General features: G+C 47.1%; 1 protein-coding gene across 27 annotated transcripts in view; it reads right to left on the bottom strand.

Annotated features, from left to right (window-relative positions):
- CLASP1 (cytoplasmic linker associated protein 1) overlaps positions 1-15,887 on the bottom strand; it is a 192,591-nt gene extending 176,704 nt beyond the window's left edge. For 18 of the 27 annotated variants that reach the window (XM_052793253.1, XM_052793242.1, XM_052793251.1 and 15 more), the window contains exon 1: positions 11,522-11,649. The gene's annotated coding sequence lies outside the window, so the exon portion shown is untranslated. Of the gene's footprint in view, positions 1-11,521; positions 11,650-15,084 lie in introns of those variants that run through there. The other 9 variants (XM_052793259.1, XM_052793256.1, XM_052793255.1 and 6 more) reach the window with 3 other exon arrangements.
- Between the last annotated feature and the right edge of the window lie 7,416 nt (positions 15,888-23,303).

A 23,303-nucleotide genomic window follows, 5' to 3' on the forward strand; every position in this document is an offset into this window, starting at 1 on the left:
TCACACAGCAGACTATTTCAGTTCATTATCTCACCTCCATCCTCCTTGGCCAGACATGCAAACTGCCACATCTCGCCAACACCACCCACAGCATCCAGATGCAGCACAGAGGCTTGTGGTCTTGAGCTTCCCTAACCCTACAAGGGCTGCCAGACATGTCCCAGCCACCTGCACTGGCTGCACTGCTTATTCATCAGGCAGGAGGAGTCACCAGAGAGCAGGTCCCTCTGTTCCAGGCAGCCAGTTCAAATCTCCACTGGCTGACATCGATCAAAACTGGTTCTGTACATCCAGGGACTCACCTCAGCCAACTGCCTGGCAAATCCTACCATCAGCCAGAAGGGATTGTTTGGGCCTGTAGACTTAACTCCCTCCTCACCAGCAAAAGCTCACCCGCCAGAGCAGTAAGGAAGCATTAGCTGCAACTGCACACACAGCACCTAGGGTTTTAAGTTAGTGCCATGATGGCTTACTGCTTGTGACCACTACCCCAGTCTGAACTGTCTAAACATACCAAACTCTCACCATTTTGCTTCAAGTCACTTCAAGAGTGATTTGACTTCAAATTCTAAAATTGTCAATACCACTCCCATCAATACTCTTAGACCAATGCCTTTTTTCTTTCTAAAAGAGACACATTGGTTCCAAACTAGAGGAAAGCCATGCCTTTTCTTATTGCTGCAGCTACAGTTTCTCACTTGTTTCAGTTTAGCACAAACTCTGAAAGCAGTGCTCTGAGCTTTCCCATCCTCAGCCAAAATGGTTCACGACATGGCTCCAACTACCCATAGCAGCACAGGCAAAAAAACCAGGGCCGCTTCAAGCAATCATAAAAGCGCAGCAGTTTTCCTCTGAGTCTCCCTGCCTGTACCTTTGAATATTACCTCCTGCCCTGCCCTCTAGCATGGGTTGGTCTTGCTCCTTGCTGCAGGTACTCCAGTTATGCGAGACAGTATTACATACAGGAATCTAAGCATCTAACAGAAGGGTTTTCACACAGTAGGGGCAGCATTTCACTGGACACCTCACTAGCAGAGAGCTACTAGAGAAAGGACAAGTAAGTGATATTTAGCAGCTACCATGTTCTAGCTGAAACCTTTCAAGTTAGCTGTGTGGTTTGCTTCTGGACTCCAGAAGCTGCACACTTGTTCAGAAGGGGACTCTTCTGTTAAGCTGGATATAACATGGTGAAGAAAGTCCCCTAATTGGTTTTAAAATGGAAATGTGAAACTTGTTTAAACTTGAAAATTCAGATTACAGGAAGGTGTAAATGACTGTTAGTTACCACAGAATAGCCATTTTTTTATTAACTTCACACATAGACAAGTCCCAACACATCCAAGAAACCATTAGCTGGCCATACTGCCATGAGAAAGGAACATTCAAAGTTTCAAGTCTTTCTTCTATGTGGTTTTCATTTAAGAGTTTGTAAGCCTTTGCCTACAAGCACAGAAACAATCTTTTAAGCAAACTAATATAAACAAATTACTTTTGAGTTCCTCATGTTTTAAACATGTGAAAAAAGGCATAGGATAAAAATTATGGTGCACTATAGAAGAACAGATTTGTGTCATAATCTTGAGGATTGTAGTCTAAAGAAGATCCGCTATACATTATGGCACCACCATCAAACACATACAGGGGAGAAGAGCCAGAAATACCTTTGAATCCTGGGGAAAACAGTAATAGTAAGCCAAGAGGAAAGGCTCAGGCTGGCTTGCGTCTACCAGCCAACAGGTGTTTAAGTTGCACTTTTTTTAACTACAAAAAAAAAAAAAAGGAGCTTTTTCACACATGTTAGGAAGTCTATTGACTCCCCTCTTCCTCACAGAAGGAAGTGGAAAAAATACCACCTGAGAAAACCAAGACCCAAGCTGACAAAAAATTACCCTCCCAGGCAATGAAGCATATGGCTGCTATACCCCATCAAGTTTGAAATCAACTGGGCAGATGCTCCCCATGCAACAAGCTTTGGAAAACACAAAGCCACAGTCTCAGTCCCAGTGGTCCACTTCTGTTCCTGCAGAATTTAAATGCCATAGTTTTCAAGTAGCCAATGTTACAAGGACTAGGATTTTCAGTACAGCCTCTTCCCACAGAAGCACAGTCCTGCAGAAGTCAAAACTAACAAATCGGTGGCACAGGTCCTGTCTTTGGAGCTCCTCCAAGTTTTGAGAAGGGTTGCAAATATAGGCTCCAAAGCAAGGGTTTTCTCCAATCTTCCTACTAGGCTTGTGGTTTGCATGCAAGGAGACAGGCTAGGCTACATCTGAATGTCAACATGTAGACAAGATAATCCAAGAGAAAAAAAACTATGCTCCCCACCACCGCAGCTCTGTCACTGCAAAAACAGAGTTCCCTCTTTCATTAATAAGCCATCAAAACTATGTGCTTAGTCAAAGCCTCTGCCAGTAACACCTAAATTTTCCATCAAGAGCTATCCAGCAGAAAGCCACTAGAGAAGATTAAGTTTAATGTCAGCTTGGAGCTCAAAATGATGAATTTAAAGGAGAAAGCTGACAAAGACTGAATAGCCCAAAGTTACTCAGCCTAGATACTACCACCATAACACCATAAAAGCTGGTACAATTCACAGCAAAGCAACTGGCTCAGTACATAGAATAAGTCAATCCAAACAGTAATATATAAAGGAAATACTTGTTACCTAAGATGCTGTGGCAACATTAAACTGAGTACATAAACCAATGAACTTTTTTCAGTGCTTAGGAGAACCCCACTGACCCCAGACTAAGTGAAACTGCATTATTTGCAATTCTCAGCTAAGACTTTATCTTAGGTTAACTTTACAAGAAATTTTAAATCTTCTTCCTCTTGCAATGAGGAAGGAAACCTGAAGTGTGTAAAGAATGCAATACTACTCTTCTGGGGGCTTGTCTATACTTGGGACCTCTTCCAACATCGCTATTTGACTTTAAAAATTATGCTCCACTCTGTTCTGCTCTAGTCATCAGGTTATCATCTTTGTCATGTTTCACAGTCATCTTCATTTACCAACAAACCAGTGCAGTCCACAACCTCCCCAGTTAACTGCTCTAACACAGCTAACTCAACACACAAGTTTGCAGAGAGACAAAATATTGCTGCCACCCACAATCACTGGACACAAAAGCCAGGGCCACTCAATAACCTTTCTAGTCACCTTCCTGAAGGTATCTCTGTACCTGCTTCCAGGCAGTAAACTTGCCAACAACTTGTAAACGTGGCAACACTTCTTTGGTGTCTCCCCCCCCCCCGCCCCGATACGTGGTTAGTTGTAGCCTAGCAGTTGTAGAAATAACACAGCAACACAGTTGTACCAGCAACCCTCCTTTTTCACAGGTCTCAGGACCTAACTGCATACCAACTTCAGTTTAAAATTAGTTCAAGGTACATTAGACAGACATTTCCTTGAACCTTGACCTTCCACAACAAAGAAATCCTCCTTCAGGAGATCTCCACCCTAGCCAACTCCAGCAATTTTTCAAGTATAAAAGCTACCAGGCATCAGACCTGCAGTAGTTCACCGCTACTGGAAGGTGGGCAGCGTAAATACTTAACTATTGGGTTTGCCAGCCAAGGCCCCTCGGGCAAGAAGTTCAGAGCAATTAGAACAGCACCTAGAAATCACATACTGCAAAGACCAAATGGACACCTCATCAGCAAGGCAGTGTCAAACTGCAGCTCTGCACAAAGGGTGGAAACTCTCAACCCCTCTGTCCACTCATTCTCCTCTATTTTTGCTCCAAACAGTGCAGCTACCCCCTGCCCAGAGGAGATTTGGTATCAGGCCTTTACAAAGTACGACACTTCACTAAGCACTCAAATCTACTCTACCCTCCATGTGCAAGTAGCAGTGGACAAAGCAGCTGTACTGACAGTCTCTAAGCTCAAAGTATTCTTAGTTGTTCAAACCCTCTGAGAGAATGAGGTGGCAAGTAAAACATCAAGTGTCCTACTTGAAGAAGAAAACAACCTTTTTCTGGAGCCAAAGGCAGTTCACAAGAGACAGCCACCCAGCCACTGACAGATATGCTCTCCCTTCTGTTCACCTGGCTCCATAAGTAGGCAATAATGTTTCTTCAGTGCCCAGGAATATTGCACAATCACTGTGATTGTTTTAAATCAGTGATTATTGTTACCTTGCAGTCGAGCCTCCCCCTAATCCAAAGATGGTATCTTAGATTTCCAGCCTGACAACTCATGCTTTTCTAATTAGCTGACAGGACAGCCCTGTGCTTACCTCAGTGCACTGTCTCTTGACTGCATTTGATGCAAAGACTCCTTCCACATGCCCTATACAGTAAGTTTAACTGTCTTCAGACAGAGTAGCCAGCACACCTCTAGTACTCACCAGTACAGCCTTGCTGATAAGCAAAGCACTGCCTATGTGGATGCAGCTTCCTTGCTGCAATTGTGATTAGGTCTGCAACAGAGGGTTTCTTCCTCCTCCCACAGCACCAGCCACAGTAAGGAAGCATTTGTAAAACTCCCTACTGTTGCAGGCAGTTCACCCTCAAAAGAACCATGTCTGGCTGAAGGCTTGCTAGGACTCTGCTAAATATTAGCTGGTTCTTCAAACTTCCTTGGAGGCTATTAAGGGGTTCAAGTTTAAAGTACAGACAGTAACCAATCTATACCAGGGCACAACTTCACTGCCATGAGGAAAATTGAAGCAGATTTCTAGAATGAAGCCGTGGAAATCTTTCAGCTGCCTTAAGCTAACTAAGGCCTTCTAGCCCCCCACCAATCCTTCTAGGACAGATGCTAGCTGTGAAAGTTACATTACCCTACCCTGGGTAAGATGAGAGAGAAGCTTCAGTTAACAGGAATTCTTACGCCTCTGCTAAAGGCTTGCATTGCTGCCTCGGTAACCGAACACCTCATACAGAGCCACCGATTTCAGCAAGGCATCAATCTTCAAAAAATCTCCACAGTAATGAAGCTGCAGCAAATCAAGATGACTTGCAGGTCACCTCAATGCCTCAATGAGACCCCAGTACCCTACAATAATGGAACCACTTTGCAGAGTGGGAGTAACCCTTCAACAGTAGGGTAGAAAATTAGATGAGCTTTAACATACTTTGTTTTCCTAATACAACCCCTCTCTGAAATTAGTTTGGTTTTAACTTTGCCTGAGACCAAGGACAAGTCTAGAATGAGCTTTCAAGGTCTCCTTTCTTTTTAACAGTTTGAGCACCGACATGCAGATTAAAATCGTGTAATGTTAGGAGCTGCTCTGTGTGACTCGCTCTTGTAGGCATCTCAGTTCATGGTTCCAAGGTATCACACTACAAGCAATTTATTAGGGGCCTGCTGGACCACAGGGAGGGGCGGGGGGAAACAACAACAACAAGCTATCCTCATGACACTTTACTCTGTGAACAGTACCCAAGTTGTGGGTTTGTGTGTACAAAAATATCCTTTCTCTCCCTCATTCTAGAGATCTAACCTTACCTTTAGAGTCTACAGACTCCAGGTCTGACACCTGTGGGACCCTGGCCAACAAACCATACAGCACTGACTCCCTATAGCTTCCAGCTCTGCAAGGTGTCAGAGCCAAGGGTGCACAAGGACCCCCGAGGGGCTGTGGTGATGCATCCCAGAAGAATGTAGGTGATGTCCAGCCCCCTTCCTACTGCAACTAGGAGTGCAGGACAAAACTTTCCAGAGTCACATCCTAACCCTCTCCCCAGTCCAGCAGCAATATTGGATCATCTGGAAAAACATGGGAAGAAAAGGAAAAGTACAGACTTGCACCTGTAGCTTCATGTGGGTAAAATGCTTAGCAAGGTTTGGAAGTAGAAGACTACTGAGAATTAGAGCAGGGTGGCCCATCACTTGCCAGATTGCTAGCAGGACAAGTGGCTTCACAGCACACATCTGAATCTTGTCATCTGTTTGTATTGCAATAGATGAAGTCCCTTAGGCTAAGATCACTAATTTATCCCATCTTGAAGATGGAAAGCATCTCTAAATGTACATCAGTTGAAGAAAAAGATAGGAGAATACCAAGAACCTCCTATTGTACAGGCAGGAATGGGGTAGAAATTCAGTGCCTTTCCCAGAGCCACTGCAAAGCAAGTCTCCGGTGGTAGTGGGAACTGAGGGCGAGATAACACCTTGGGGAAAGAAAAAACCCATACCACCACATGCTGGTACAAGATCAGCATAATTTAAAGAGATCAGTGGGTTTGATATAAATTCCATACTCAAAAAATCTTCCAGGACCTTGTTATCCCTACTGATGTATAACTGGCTAGTGACATGGAAGAAGTAGGTAGGTTTTTGTGTACAAGTCCAAGCCAGAACTACCCTAGAAGGAAGTACTTGAGAGACAAGTGCTAGTAGAAAAATGACAGGTTGGAATGGAAAAACTAATGCACAAGATCATACCTTGGGTACAAGCCCTCAAGGGACACTGAGTGTCCAACTAAGCACCTTTCAGTAAGATTTCTTCCCTCTGCACCCCACATCATTTTCTCAAAACATACACATGTATTTTAGACAATCTTAACAAAATGCGAGTGATGTGGGAGTAAAGAAGGGGGAAAAAAAAACCAAAAAAACACACACTCCATGCAGTCTACACCTCAAATAAGTTCACTCACAAAAGAACCTCATGCAGGTAAGCAGATAGAATCATAGAATCTTTTAGGTTGGAAAAGACCTTTAAGATAGTCGAGTCCAACCATCAACCATGCCCACTAAACCCCATCCTGAAGTGCCTTGACTACGCACTTTTTTAATACCTCCAGGGATGGTGACTCAACCACTTCCGCGGGCAGGCTGTTCCAATACCTGACAACCCTTTCAGTAAAGAAATTTTTCCTAACATCCAACCTAAACCTCCCCTACCGCAACTTGAGGCCATTTCCTCTCGTCCTATCTCCAGCTACCTGACAGAAGAGACCAGTACCCACTTCACTACAACCTCCTTTCAGGTAGTTGTAGAGAATGATAAGGTCTCCTCTCAGCCTCCTTTTCTCCAGACTAAACAACCCCAGCTCCCTCAGCCGCTCCTTATAAGACTTGTGCTCCAGGCCCCTCACCAACTTGGTTGCCCTTCTCTGGACACACTCCAGCACCTGATAACAAATACTATAGTCACAGACAAAAGCACCTCCAATTCTAAGACAATGATTTACACGCATACTTGTGACAAGAAGTCAGGCCAAGATGCTGCCAGTATGAAAACCAGTCAGACACCCAAAACTGAACAAGACAGGAACTCGGGTAGGAGCCTATAACAGACTGGCTGTGGGATGCAAATAGCAGCAGTTTGAGAGTCAACAGTTTTGGAAAAAGTTTATTTTCTTGGTGTCTCTTCAAGCTTCCCAGCTAATGTCCATCTCTTCCTCCTTGACTCTAAACACAAACTTGTCTGCATGACAAAATAGGGCCCTTTGCCTACCCTTGTTCTCCAGGACTGCCAGCCCTCATGGAAACTGTTGGCCAAGGACAGGAGAACTCTCAGTAGCAGCTGGATTTCAACTGCTGACAGGGGCCAGCAGAAACCAGCACCTAGGACCAGTTCAGCTGCAGGGAGGAGACGGAGGGTTAGCCTCTACGCTCAGGCATAAGCAGATTCTATTCAGCCTGGCATTTGCAACCACACATAAGCGGATGGCCAAAGAAATCCCCCACCACAGGCAGCAAGGGATCGCAGAAAGCCACCACTACACTTAAGATTTATAAAACGGTGGGTGGAGGGAGCACAGGACAATGAGGAGCAGAAAGGGGTTTTGTTTGACAATACCATGAATTGGGCTGAACTCTAGTGGCAGTTAGAAGGCTGCTGGGCTAAGGAAACCACCTGCAATGTAACAGGCGGAGAGACATACCTGCAATTCCTCCCTTCTGGTCAGCATCACTTTGAAACACAGGTCAGAATCTGACTCCATTTTGATCAGATCTTTGCCTCAGCAAATCATTGTTGGTTCAATTTGGCTTTCTGAAATATCTTGGAATCTAAAGCATCTACAAGCAAAGTGTAGAGAGGGCCCCAGCTTAAACCTGAAACACAGAAACGCTGCACCAGGGACTGGCCTGGTTAGGCTGTTTATCCTATTATTTTGCTGGCAGGGGAAACAAATTAGAGATTTTTAAATCTGCCCACTCACTTCCAATAAACTAATGATGATGACGCTTTTCTAACAATTAATTTTGCTGCTCCTACTTGGCATATTGTTTCTAGAAGCAGAATGGACATCTCCCTCCTTGCACAGCCAAACATGCAGAGATTTGATTAAGTGACAGAACAGGAAACCAGATGAACTCAAACACTAACCATGAATTGAGATCAAACCTCTCAGAGAGCACCCGGACCCTCTCAGACCACAAAACCCATTTGTTGCCCTCCTAAAACTTGAACAGTTACAACTCCATCCAGTTCATTTGGGTTTGGCGTTTTTTTGTGCAAGAGTGCTAGTGCTGCCAAAGAGAGGAGAAAGTGATCTCTCATGTTTATGACAGAGCCAAACACTAGTGCAGCACAGAATGCCAAGGAACTTGCATGTGTTTAGCTCTTCAGTCTTCTGCTGCACAAAGCTCTTAACTAACTCACATCAGGCTTTCAGACAGCTTTGATGACTGATAACATGTTGGTCCAATAGACAAATATCCAAAACACTGAGGGAGGTCTGAAGAAACATGCAATGCAAACTTAGAAATTAATAGACAAAACCAGTCTATTTTATTCACTCAGCTGAGAGACCTTTATATACTTGCCAGCATTTTCTTTAATGCACTGGCAAGCACTGTTCGAAGGTGCACTGGCACTGTCAGCATCCAGGAGGAAGCTTCAATTACAACTGCCAGCCGAGGAGGCGTTAACAGCAGCAAGCCCGATCCAGAGGCACACCAACAAGATTTCCAGCCCTAGTCTAGGCAAGGCCCAAGATAATGAGAGACTCAGGGTGACACACAAGCCTGATCCAAAGTCATCTGAGGCCAGAATGGTCCCTGTAATGGCAGTCCACAAGCTTCAAAGCCACATTACTCTCACAAAAATCTGCATGTATGTTGAAATGGGGAGGTACATGCAGGGGAGGTCATTACTTTATCCATTTGAACATTTTATGTCCAGCCTCTTTCACACTTCTTGTTGAAGGCAAGATCTAGCTCCTCATGTTGTAAATCACTACAGAAGTGGCCAGACTTGTTATCAGCTCTCATCCTCTAACAAGCAACAGCCCTGACCAAATTGCCTGATGGATAGGGAAGGATTGACTAACATATAGGAGAAACAGATAAATCATTTCAGTTTGAGTTTTGCTGTTTAAATATCTGGTTTTCATAACACTTAAGTTGTAGCTCAGATTTAAGACTCCTACAGAACTTCGAAGATGACTGGACAACTAGCTCATTCGATCGTAGGCGCTCTCTGCAATTGTCCCTCTAGGGAACGTCACACAAACTAGAGAAACTTTTCCATCCCCCAAGCATGCTGCTGCCTCACTTTTAGCACTGTATATTATCAGCCAAGTGAAGCAACGCCAAAGTGTTTAACTTCACGGTATTTTTCTTCTTGAAACAAACTTTTGAAGCTGTCTGATCATTTCCAAGGACTTCACAAAAATGTTGCAGGCATCAGTGTGAAAAAAAAAAAAAATCCATTGATGCTGGCAACAATTTTTTAAAAAACAAAACACGCGTGACTGTAAAATACAGAGAGGATCACCTATGGTAGTCATTACTCTGTCCCTCTTGTAACTTCCAGGCTTCAGTCCCACTGACAGGGTTCAACAGAGAAAACAAGCAAAAGCTGGACTTTGTCAAGCCCAGGACTGCAGCACAAAGGCTTGTTCCACACAGCAAGCTACGCTGCCATGATAAGGAAGACCCTGAATATGACAGTACTGCAGTTCCATCCTGCACTTGGTGTAGTCCTTTGCTCTAGTGAAAGCTCACCACTATTGGAAGCTCTCAAACATATCCAGCTGCAGCCCCCTTCTCCAGTTGCAAACCTCTTTTAAAGCCAGTTCAGAATCCCACACAGAAGCAAACACTTGCACTTCTAATGCCTTTGCAAGATCTAATTTGAGAACTACCGATCTAAATGGTGGACTTCAGGTGTCATCAGGTATCAAGCAGCAATACTTCAGTTTGTGAAGTATTGGCATCAAGAGGAGCATGCAACGGAGATGCAACTGCTCAAAAAGATGCAGAGAAATGGTCTGCAGTACTCAGCATCAAAATGGACTCCAACATATGGCCTGAGATGCTGGCACAAGCACTGGGGCGGAGAGCATATCTCTTCCCTACCAACACCGGCTCGGCACACGCTTCTTTGCTTAACCCTCGCCTCCTTAACTAAACACTAACTTATGAACTAAGTCTGCAAGGGACATAGAGATCTCCTGATCAGAACAACCCTCACACCTGAGAAGTCTCTGCTCTACTCCACCACAGGCTTCCCATACAACCTTGAGCTTGTCAGCCTGCCTCAGTTTCCCACCTCTTTCTCAAGAAGCTGTGCAGGGGGGTGGGGAAAGAAGCAGCTTTTACGTTCCTCACAGATACCTGAGGATACATACCTTTAAAATACCTTAAGCGTAGTCCACACAGGCCTGTATAAACATACTGACAAATAACTGCATTTTATTTACTTAGATCCCGCATCTCTCTGAAGCATTTTTGCAGCATTTGTCTAATGACGATCCACCCCTTTGTACAGGCACAAGCTTCCAGCCCTCACCCAACTTGCGTTAAAAATTTTGCTAGAAATAAACGAAGTAAAGCACAGCACGTGCACAAAAGGGCCAAATGCAAGAGCTGAACCCACCCAAACCACAAGATGGTTTTAAAAATACAGCAGCCTCAAGACGTTATCACAATCCTGCACCGCTGAGCGAACGCGACGCGGCCGCACTTTTCCTCCCGTCGCTGACCAAGCGTCTGTACTAGCGGGGACCCTCCAAGGGGCCTCTGCCCTGCGACCGCCCGAGCACCGCCGCCTCCCCCGCCGCAGGGCCGGCTGGCCCCCCGCTGCCGCCGCACGGCCGCTGCTCGGCGGCCCCGCTCCCACCGGGCGGCACGGCCCCAAGCCGTGCCCGCAGAGGAGCCCGCGCCGCCGCCGCCGCCCCCGAGGGGGAGCCGGGGCCGGCCGCCCCCGCGGCTCGCTGACCCCCCTCAGCCCCGGCGGGCTGCCCTCGCCCAGCGGCCCCCAGGGGCAGGGAGGCCGAGGGGCGCCTCCGCGCCAGCCGTTAGGCCCCGGCAGCCCCCGGCTCCTGCTGCGGCCGTTACGCCGCCGGACCGTCCCCCCCCTCCCCGCCGACAAACCACACCGCCGGGCGACCCGGTGCTGCGCTCCCGCCCGGTGCCGCGGACGGGCCGGCCCCGGCGGCGCCCACCCCACCCCACCCCGCCCCGCCCCGCTCCCCTCCCCTCACGGCCGCGCTCCCCGCCGTCACCCAGCGGCGGCACCACACAAAGCCCCCGGCCGCGCTTCTCTCCCCCCCCCCCGCCCCGGTGCGGCGGCCCGGCCCTCCCCGCCTGGCGCGGGTACCGGCGCAGGCGCTACCTGTCGGGCGCGGCGCGGGACAAGGAGGCGGCGGCGGGGCGGGGGCCGGACGGCGGTCAGTGCCGGCGGCGGCGCCCGCTGCGCTGCATGGCTGCGCCCGCCCCGCTGCCACGGGAAGAATGGGAGCCAGCGCGCATGCGCCACCCGCACCGCCTCCACGCCGGCGCGTCACCGCCCCGCGCCTCTAGAAGGCTCCCGGGCCAGCAGCACGCATGCGCGCAAGGATGGGCATACACACTCCCCCGCCCCCCCCCCCGCCCAGCACGTACCATAGAGTGTAAGGCGAAGGCTAGAGAAAACGTGCCTCCCGCGGTTCTCTATGGTAGGTGGGGGGGAAGCCCCCCGGCGCTGAGGCGGTGAGGTCAGTGTGCGCGGTGCGCGTGCGCAAGGGCGGCACCGCCCCGCCGCGGCCGTTACGGGCGGGCTCTGTCGCCATGGCGACGCCGCCCGCGCGGGAGGTGCCCTTGGGGCTGACGGGGCCGCCGGGCGGTTTGCTGTGAGAAGGCAGACAAACGTTTTTCTAGGCATAGCGGGGCAAGGGGAGGGTCAAAACCGCGTCCCGACTGATCTGCCCCAGCAGAAGGCTTCAGGGAGTACACTGCTCCTGGCTGGTGGGCCCAACTTGTGAGAAGCTTCGATGTTTTGAGAGGAATTCCTGATGTTGGGCAAGGAGAGCGTGGGGGCTAAGTGCCGCCGTGTGGAAAGAAGCCTGAAGCAGCCTGTCAGTGCACAGCCCCTCCTTCTAATGATTCCCTATTGAGGGAAACCGAGTTTTGTGCAGTCTTAGTAGTTAAAAAGCTGCATTTAAAAGCAACTAATTCTTTCTCCTAAACAGAATGAGTTGCAGCGCTCCTCCAATATGACTGAGGTGAAAACAGGAAACAAACTCCCTGTGCATAGGATCTTTACAAAGACATGTTTGACCATCTTCTTCCCTAGGCTTAGGTCTGCTTCTCTCATGTTGGTTGTAGGGAACCTTCGTTTCACCTCAAGCACTGCCAGCTGTTCTCATCCTCTGAGCTGCAAAAAGCAGCTGACCCCCATAAGGTGGTGTAACATTGTGATTTCCAACAAGTCCATAGTCTCAGCCATCAAAACAGTTCATGTAGAAGAAATAGTTCCTTTTCGGTCATAACTTCCTGAAATAATAATGCCCTTCTTCATGGCTTACGGTTTTGGCACAGGAATGGCTTTTGGCAAGCCCCCTCCAAATAACACTGAATTTGCTAATTTGTTCTTTTCCACCATCAGGTTCCAGAGCAATTCGTAACTGCTGCTTTGCATGAAGGAATCGGCATAGGTAGAACATAAAAAGTGGAACAGGCTGCACAGATGTCGAGAGAAAGCTGGGGATATTAGTGCTTAACAGGATGCCAGCTCTGTGTAAACTGAAAGCAGGTAATTACAAACCAGCTTTAGAAATTAGTGTGGTTCTTGCCCCCCAGGCAGTAGCTAATCTCCTGAGAGCCCTAACTGGCTAAGTACTACCCACAGTAGAGACACAACAGCTCTGCTTTACCTACTGTGGTTTTCCTGTCCCCACATTACTATCCATATGCGCTCAGAGGAGGGACAGCCCCTGTGCTGAATGCTCTCCCTCCCCTAGTTGGGCAGTTCTGCAACCAGGACTCCAGTCATTTGCCCTTCTCTCATTTTGCAGTCTCCTAACAGCAGCTGATGACAGGGTAGGATCATCAGTGCGTTAATAAAGCACCAATCATTCCACTTCAGCTGAATCTGTTAGAACTATAGGCAAAGTTTTCTCGGAGAGTCTAGACAGTTCCCTCTCTGCTACCTAAAATACCATCACATTCCATTTTGAGCAAGAAAATGAGATAAAAGTGAACAAATAGTTCTAAGTTAGCCGAGTTATGATGAGCAATATTTCACTTAGCTTTAGTAAGAAATCAGTAATTGTGTATCACACATTTGCTGTGAATTCATTCTCTTCAGTGTTACAATAAAGAGGCATTTACCTTGGAAATCTCTCAATACTACCTTCTGATATAATTGGGTGTTTGCCCTTTTTTTCATAGATTCTTACTTCTGGTGATTTTAAGGTCACTGTTAGGCAGTCTAAAGCTTCATAAAGAAATGCTGACAGATGCAGGTGGCTTGGTTTTTAAATACTGGGTTTTTTTCCCCCCTCCTTGAAAAAACTTGCACAGAAAATGTAATTTTTATTTCCTCTTTTGTTGCAAGACTTCAGGTGACAATGCACAAAACTTAGAAGCTTCCTCACTGTGAAATTAACAGATAGACTGTGGCCACGGTCTGTGCACTTTCTTCACATTTTTATTGTAGAACAGGTAGAGTCTCTGCACAGAAATTAATTTCTCTGTCATTTAATCAGCTCTAATGTTTTGATTTTTTCTGTTATTACATGACCATTTCCTTGGCTCCCTGCAGAGACTTTTAGAACAGTTTATGTCTATATTTTTAAGATCATCAAATTGCTCCAGCAGCAGCAGCACTAATGATGCCTGGTTTCCTCCAGATCTGTGTTCTTTGTCCCTCTAATCTGCCTTGCTCTCTCAGCAGCCCTACCTTCCTTTGTGTGTCCTGTGACACTCCCCTCTAAGGAGACACAGGCAGCAGCACGAGGTGCGGTTAGTCCAGGGCTGTGTACATGTGCAGACTGACCGGCAGGCTGCTGCCAAAGGAATCACACCGTGCCTGAGCTCCCTCCTGCCTTCCCCTGAGGCTGGCAATGATTATGTCTCTCCTCCAGTTCTCATGAAACTTGAGATTCTTTCCTCCTCCCTAAATGTTGAGAAGGAAAAAAGGAGGGGTGGCTAGCCTGACAACTGAAGAGACGTAGACAGACAGACAGACTGATCATGTAAGCCTCATTTTCATTAGGAACAGAAGCCTAAAATACATTGTAACCTGCAGGTTTTCTTCAAACTGTTTAAAAGTAGGTGGTGAAGGCACTGTTCCGATTCTTGCCCTTTAGGTTTCTTAAAATTAGTCGCTACTGCCTATAGTATTGCACTATATCACACACTATATTGCACACTTCAGCCTGCTTTCTCTAATAGAACACTGTCCTTTCATGGAATTTTTTTTTTTTTTAGCTTTCTTTTAGAGTCTCACAGCATCTCAGTATTCTTTAATTCTGCTCAGAGGAGGCTCTGGGTTATACTGTGCAGTCCATCAACTTTCACAGGGATGTCAATCTGCATTAGTTCTTAGCACCATCTACAACAGACTGGTGCCTCCGCTGCCTGTGACAGTTCTCAATGGAAACCCACCACGAAGGCACATCCGGATACCCCAAGGGCAACCAGATCCAAGTTTCTGGATGGAATCAAATCTGCAGACACCTCAGCTTTCCAAAATCATTGTTAGGTAACGACTGTGCTATTTCTAACCAGTCCTTGGGTGCAGAAAGGACGCTCTAAATGAAGGGAACAGCAGTAATTACTGGAGGAGCTGCATGACAAGGACTTCACTACCAGTGGTGTAACAGCAGGCATTTTGCGTTACCCTTATAAATACCGTACCTAAATAAAGGTACTTCTTACCATGCTCCCATTTCTGAAAGACCTGCATTTACTTACCTATCTTGCACGTGGATCGCCAGCACAGGCAGGACTAGTGCAGCAGAAAGGTAGGAACATCTGTCTCCTGAGAGGATACTGTTCCCAGTGAAGCAGCACATATCTCTTTAATCACTCCACCTGCAAAGTACACTGTTCCCTGCTTGTTGAGAAAGGTCTGGTTTGTCATGAGTAGGAGGTATGTGCCTATACACGTGCAAAATAAAGCACAGTCCATTTGCAAGATGAAACAGGAGATCAGCTTACGGTCATCTGCAGTGAGGGCACAGAAAGCTGTAAGTAAAGGCAAAGTAAAGCCAGAAAGCTTTTTTAAAATAATGTACAGATATTCTAGCTTTCATTTACCAACACTGCTCTTTCAAACAAAAACATACCAATAAAACAGAACTAGTGGGGAGCAGAGGGATGGATTGGGAGGGAGAGAGGCTCTATTTCAGTAGAAACACTGACTATACCCAAGTGACCTGCTCCTCCCCTTTCCTTCAGGGCCCTTTTGCAAAATGTCTGCTCAGGAATCTGAGGGCCTAGTGCTCCAAGGAGAAATGTATTCATTTATGAATGACAGTATGATGATGTAGTTGCCCATGACAGCAGAGGTAGCAGTGTCAAAGCCTGGCTGTCCCTGGGTTGCTTCCCTGGAGCTAAGCACACTGCCATGCAGACTTAGAAAGCCACATTTCCTTTATGTGCTGTCCCAAGTACTTGCATGACTAAGGGGGAGAACAACTTCACTTGACTCGATGTAGCACTGCATCTCTCCCTCTGCCATCTCCTGGCCCTGACATCTCCCGCACACGTCACCTGAACAGACTTGTGCAGTGCTAAGGAGAAGGCTGGATTGCTCCTGGCACAAAGATAACTAACGTGGGCCAACATGAGGTGAAGCCCAAGTACCCAGCTGCTGAGTGCTGTTGATCCTGCTCTGGCACGGGCTCCCTGTGTGACTCACCTTCTCTACCCCTCACTTACCTTACCTGTGAAACAGGGAACGAACTCCTCCACACTGCGCGAGAGCCAACACTTGAAACAGGGAAAGCACTAGCTACCTCACATCAACATTAAATTTAATAATTCCTCGTTCTTTCCTTTGCACATGACAGTTGTCACAGCCCCAGATTCGAGCACTTTCAGCTCAGACAATATGCTCCTGCACTGCTATCTTTAATTGGCACTTTCCTGCCAAGCCTCAGCGTTTTGCATCGGGCTTTTTCCACGTGAGAGCTGCCACAAACAAAGCAGCCCGCTGACCCACTTAACTCCCACGTGAAGGCACATGAAGCTTCGCTTCGGTCACCAAACAGAAAAGAAAATGCAAAAGCAGAAGGTTTTGATTAAAGGGAAGTGAGCAAATGGCTTCAAGGTTCATCGTGTGCACATGGGCACGTCTGCCTGTGTTCACTCCTTGTCGAAATTTGGCCACCCAGGGAGAAACACCACATACAAAGCAGGTAGTCCTCATGCAGTGTGAATTGGGTTTGATTCGATATTTCCTGTTGGCATGAAAGTCCTGTGAGCCATGCGACATCCCCATGGGCCTCTTGCTCTGACCTGGAGTGACTGCCTCCAGGGAGGCAGGGGACAGACAGACAGTTCATTCTCCCTGGCCAAAACATCAAGGAAGGTACCAATTAGTGTTAATTGTGGCATTGTGACTGGAGGCTTAGCAGAAACCCCCCAAAACTGAACACAGGCTACTGGCAACAGTTTTCTACCCTTTCTGACCCAAGCTAGGTTTAATGCAGTATCCTAGAAGATCTCTAGTCATAATGAGGCATAGGCATGAGGTCTTGTATTTGCATCAGAGACCGTATTTTTCCTGGCTGCCCCCCCAGGACTCTGAGAAGAGACTTTACAGGTCAAACTAACAGGAGTCCTATTTTTGCCTTGCACTTAAATTTACATTAAACATTTCAGTCCCATTTCCTCTTCCCTCATAATTCCCCATTTACACTTTTTCAAATGGATTTACCTCTTCCTGTGCTTGTTCTTTATAGTCATCTGCTGTTATTTTATATAGTTATCTGGGTTATTTTATCTTTTTTCCACCACCCAAACACTTACAACTATGCTCACATCTTTTTTTTTTTTTTTTTTTTTTAAACTTGCATATCACACATCCACATACCTTAGCAGCATGGATTCTTTTAATCTTTGAAAAACATTTCCTTTTTATCCTCACCCAAATATTAAGCCAACTGGAAAGTGACACATCAAGGTTAGGAATGCAGTCTGCTCCTGACAAGGAAAAAATGCTGAGCTTTGCAAGAGAGGCTAAGTGGATTAAGATCCTTTTTAAAGATTAGGTCACCCTTCACCCCAAATGCAGATTTCTACTGAAATTAATGGAAGCTCTTACAAAATGCAACGGGAGGGCTGACACTGAACAGCAACACAGCAAACATACCAGCAGCCCACTCAACACCGACTGTCCAAATCACCGACTCCAAATGGTCCTTAACAACTGACTGAATCTATACTACATATTAACATGGCAGGATTTCATCTTGTAAAATTATGAGCCGATGGGGAAAAAAAGCTGAGCTAGCAGTTCTCAGGATAAAAACTTGGGCTGTGATTCATCTGATGTGGCTGCATTGACGTTACACCAACGGACAGGTTTGCCTTAGGAGAATCCATACTGCCTCTGAAACTAGTGCTTTGCACTTGCATAGCTCCTGCCAGCCCAGTCACAAAGCTCTGGCAGCTCCAGCAGCTCCAAACCTGGATGGTTTGTTTTTCAGGATACAATTCAACAGAATGCACTTTAAGCATTGTCCAGCTAATAAACCGCAAACATCGTGTCTTTGTGTGGGATAGCTGAGGGAAAAGCCTTATAGATTTATCTTACATTTCCTCTGCCCATTGCTTCTGGGCAGATGGACCCAGCCCTTCTAACAGGCAGACCTGCAGCGCAGCCCAGCACCTGAAAGTCCTACTGGATCCCTTCCAGCTCTCACATCAACAGAAGTAAAAGTCCTGCAGGTGACAAAGCAGCTGTGCTGCTGCTGCGCAACTGGCACAGGCCCCTGCTCACTCCCCACCGCACAACTGCCTTCTGCAGGGCATGCTGGCGAGAAACAGTAACTCTGAGTACACCCAGCAAGCAAGACGGAGAGGCAAGGTACTGCCTTCACTCTCAAAACGGTGCAACACTTTCAGCCTTGCAAAGCCACCCTGACAGAAGTAACTCTACTTCCCTGCTCGTTTTAAAGAAACCAATACACATGCAAGCTGGGGGGCTGTGCAAGCACTTGCAGTAAACCGGCAGCAATGCCAACCTGCGGAGAGAGCAGCCTGATTTCCACGTCTGTACCTGCTCACCAAGCCCTCTGTCTCAGTCAGCACTGGAAAAATGCACTGCAAAAAACCAGGACTTTCCAGACTCACTATGCTAAAAACCAGTTTTATTTGTTTTTCTCCTCCCTGTTCTTTAAAACAACAAGTTTCAAATCCAGGCCAGGCCCTAGACTCCCGAATGATGGGCCAAGTGCAGGGCTGAACATGCAGCCACAGAAAGGAGGCAACCCCAGTGCCCACGGCTCAATGCAGACAGCCATCTTGCTGTCCCGAAGTCCTGCAGCATTCATCCTCACAATCCTGCCTGCTCTCTTCAGCACCACATTTGAAGACAATTATAAAGCAGCATTTTCTCCCCTGACCGGAGCTAAGACTTGTGTAGAAGCTTCTCTGTAGTTTACCCTTTCCCAGCACAGGAGAACCACATAGTTACTGGCCACAGACACTCAGGTATGCAACCAGTCCAAGCCTCCCAGGACAGCCAGCATCTCTGTCCCTGCCATATGCTTAATTAATGCTGGGTGGGAGAAGTGATGAGAGGCCTCACTGCACCCTGCATGGGAGAAAATGTTTCACTTTAGCAATTCTCACTCATGCAGTTAACCATTTCCTCAGCTCGCTCTGACAGCTGCTGGCCTTGGGCAGGGAGGGATGTGCCTGGATTAGCGGTGCCAGGCAGCAGCCTGACACACGGAACAGCCCTCCCCGACATCTCCCATGTATCCCTGGCCAAGAACATGCAGATTATTGCTGCCTGGAGTTGGACGTTTCAAGGCTTTGTGGGTTACATTGTAAACTCTGGAAAACAGGATGTGTTTGAACAGCATCTTGGACAATGAAGGGGTCTGGTCCAAGAGGAGGACTTGTGGGTATTCCTGGAAAACACCTGATAGCGATCACATCCCCTGCACTCCTGTTATCCGCTTGTCCAGCTTTCACCTGCAACACCCTACCCAGCGCAGGGATGTGCACAGCACCTCACACAACACAGCCCTACCCTGGCCGGCTGCGTGGCACAGGCAAAGCGAGAACCAAACAGCCCAGCACTCTGAAGGGAAAGCTGGGAGAGGAGAAATTTGCTAGAGCTACCCTCTGCCTCATTGGTGCTTTACTTGCAGACGGGAGGACATCACCCCTCAGAGCCACACACAAGTCCTCCCTTGCACCCTGAGCCATTTGCAGACAGGTTTTAGTCTTGTTCCTCGGGGCTGCAGCCATTTTAAAAGCCAGGTATGCAAGCAAACAGGCTTGTTACTGGCAAGAGCAAGTGTCGCTTGCCCAGTCTGCTCTCCTCCTCCACTCAGGGCCCACGAGCAAGCACTGACACTTGGACAATGGTTCGCAGCACACTCCTGACGCACTATGCAGCCTGGGCATCTAACAACATATCTAACAGACAAAACAAGTAAGAAAAACATCAAACTGCATCTTTAATTTAGAGCAGACTAACACTGCCAAATTCACCAATGCCTTTTTCTCTAGAGGTGAGCTTTGGCTTCATCATTCCTTTCTCCCCTCTATTTTGCAGCCAGTTCTGCCTTTCTCATCCCTGCCTCCCCCCATCCCATTCCTCTTTTACTTCCAGTGCTTCATGTGCTGTGAAATGCTGCGCACTCCTAAGCCCAGTTCCCCTTCCGGCAAGACAGAGAAATCAGAATAAACGAGTGTAAATTAGCAGACTCTGCTAGCACTTAAGTGTTTCTGAAGCTTGAAAACAGTACCACATACATAAGGTGTTCAGTAAACCCGGTCCACAAAGCCACTCATTAAAGGCAGAGAGCTTGCCAGTTATGCCTTGAAACCAAAGCCCCAACACTCCTAGCATCAAGTAAAAACAACTCGCAGCCTGCCCTAAAATCAGTGGCCAGGAGGCTTGTGTTTGTCCAAGATGAAGGAACAAATGACTGGAGAGCTGAGAAATAAAAATCAGTGCAAGGACTGAGGCATAACTCATGACACAGCACGTCTGTCCATTTGCTACGGAAACTATGTTTGGTAAGTATCAGGTGTCTCAATTTCTGCTTATGTACATCTCCCAGGACAGCAGTATATTAATAACACAGGCAGCCTAAAAACAGAAGCTATCACCAAGAAAAGCTTCCCTTCTGCTGAGAGTTCCTTGCTGTAGCCTGGGTATTGTTGTTGTGCTTTACTCAAACAGCACAGAATTTTGTTTCCTTGCTTTTCGGATTTGCCATCTAAGCTGATCTCAATTGAAGGAAGACCAGTAAACAAAAGGAAGGGAAAGGAAAATTACAGCAGGAAGCAAACCTTATTGTAAGCACAGCTTTCTTGAACGTCCTCCCATCAACGCTCGTGCTGCCATGTGAATATGGAGAGCGAGCAGGGTGCTAGCTTAAAGGCACAAACCTTTTCAAGAGATCTGCAGAAGCCCAGGTCCCTGGGAACTCATGCAGCTCCACAGGATAGCCCAGGCACAGCAAGCAGCATGAACTGAAGCCACAGAGTCAAACACAGAAGAAAGCAGCAAGCAGACACAGGCTTCCAGGCAGGGGCAGGCCACGGGGCGCAGAGAGGAGCACAGTAACAGAAGCAGAGTAGGAAGAAAGAAACACCAGGTTCAAAATGCAGGCCACAGGGTTGGAATGGGAAGCATAGGAAGAGAGCTGCTCAGGCTTTAGTGAACTGCACTGGAGAGGTTACTTTAGATAACTTTAGATAAACTAAGTTTTCTTAAGAGCAGCTTTAACTCAACAGCCTTGGAAGGAGTATTTGTGGCAGCACCAAGGAAATGGGCATATTTAAGATCCATACCAGGTTTCTCCCATATTCTTAAATCATGTTAGAGATGCGTTAGTCACACCAGTGCAGCCAGTCACTCCAAACAACCTGGACTAGGCAGGCTTCTTTCTAAATACGGGAGGTCATTTCCCAGGAAATGTGCCGCGTTTGTCAGAGGGCAGCGCGTTCCCACACAGCTGAAGTGTGCTGCCCCCCGGTGTCAGACTGCGCCCAAAAGATTCAGCTCCAGACAGGAGAAAGTGCAGCCACATTTCCAGTTCTTCTTGACCCAACAGCCATCCTTATTTGCAAAACACAAAGTTAGGAACGTGGATTTTAAAAGAAAACTGTCCATTCTGGGCAGATGCATTTTGCTTCTCTTCTGCTGCTCTCTGCTGTATGAAGTCGAGGTAGAAAAGTTTTTTTCAGAGCTGCATGTCAGTCACTAACAGATGAGCAATTTCTGCCAACCACTCTGATCACATTTATCTCAAACCTTAGCTGAGGATGTGTTTTCCACGGGTTTGAGGTGTAAACGCTACCTGTTTCACATCAAATAACGCAGAGAGAAGAAAGTCTGCAGATGCACACAGCAACACTGCTACTAAAAGTCAGGGACTGTCAGTGACCGTCAGTGACCATTGGGCTGGTCAACAGATTTCTCTAGCATGCCTAAGATGACAAGCATTTGATATAGACCCACTCGTCCAAGTGGCTTCCCCAACAGTTTAGAGCAACAAAGGAGAATGATCTAATTTGAGTCACCAAGAGAATGTCATTACAATCACATGATTATTCAAGTGATCAGGCCAGATAGGACAGAATTAGCCAGGCCAACGGTTCAGATTTCTCTGCCAGGAGTCTGAGTCTTAAAATAGCCAAGGCACTAGTGCCAGCCACCTACCTGAACAGCTGGTTACTATCACCTGCGCTTTCCTCTGAAACCTTCTGCCAAGTCTGACCTACAGCCAACAGCAGTAGCGAGTGTTTCATCTCAGACAGTAGAAGATCAAGACTAAATGCATGCCACAAAACCCAAACCAGAATTTCTGCAGGTCTCGTATCTGCAATATAATCCAAATTCCAATTGCACAGTCAAACTGCATCTTCAAATGGGACTGGCTATCTGCAGTCAGCTACGACAGGCTATGTCGCAGCAAGACTAAATCTTGACACACAACAAAAAGCTACACTCAATTCTCTGAACTCGTACTACTGTTAACAAAACCCTGCCTTCCCATTCCTGGCTCACCCACCCAGAGGCTTATCACAATATTGCGATGTGCTTATCACCCCCTGAAGCAGAAGATATCCTTGCTTCATGCAGGCAGTGAAACTAAAATACAGTGACAAGATAGTGCAGGGCCCAAAGGCCAACAGAACTCCTAATACAACCCAGACTGCTCTGATTACTGATGCATCTTCTCAAAAAGCCTTGCTCACTCCGACAACAGCTGCACATAAGCTAGTTTTCACCACTTGCTCCTCTCCACAGTTCAGCAAGAAGTCCCCCTAAAAGCAGCCACACTTTGTAAGTCCTCGAGCACTTTCTGAACCAGGCAACAGCACATTTATGGCACACAAAACCCCAGAGAATTACCAAGTTACCTTTGCCTGGTCAGCCCAGAGGTAAAGCAGTACGTCAGTACATGCACACCTGGAACCTCTGCAGCGTGAAATGCCTTTCACACAAGTGTGCAAGGAATGAAAGCGTAGCTGTGACTCTGGCTAAGCCACCAGCCAACAGAACAGTCACCCTACGTCCTCCACAGTAGGCTACACTCTCAAACACAAATCTTTTGCCTGCATAGGGAAAGGAATGGGAATCTTGAATGCGAGTGACTTCAGCCATCTTCCTCCATCTCTTCTCACCACCTTCCTAATCCCAATCCTTTCCAAGTCCTCCTCCGCAACCACTCCACATCCTGTCAAAGGCCGAGTTTCCCAGTCACTGCTGAAAGCAAGGCTGAAAGGCACTGGCTTGCTCAGACAGTGTGGTATTCTGCCTCTGCCCTGGACAGTACAGGCAGATCTTGACTGATCACAAACAGGAGACGAAATTCAAGGTATGTCTTCCTTGGGAAAAAAAATCCCACACCCGCTATTTGTGTAACTGTGTGAGAACTCGCACGAAACGCAGACATTCAGTTAAACAGAAGAACCACTACAAAGAGCCAACA

The sequence above is a fragment of the Harpia harpyja genome, chromosome 7 (assembly GCF_026419915.1).
Source record: "Harpia harpyja isolate bHarHar1 chromosome 7, bHarHar1 primary haplotype, whole genome shotgun sequence".
Taxonomy (NCBI): Eukaryota; Metazoa; Chordata; class Aves; order Accipitriformes; family Accipitridae; genus Harpia; species Harpia harpyja.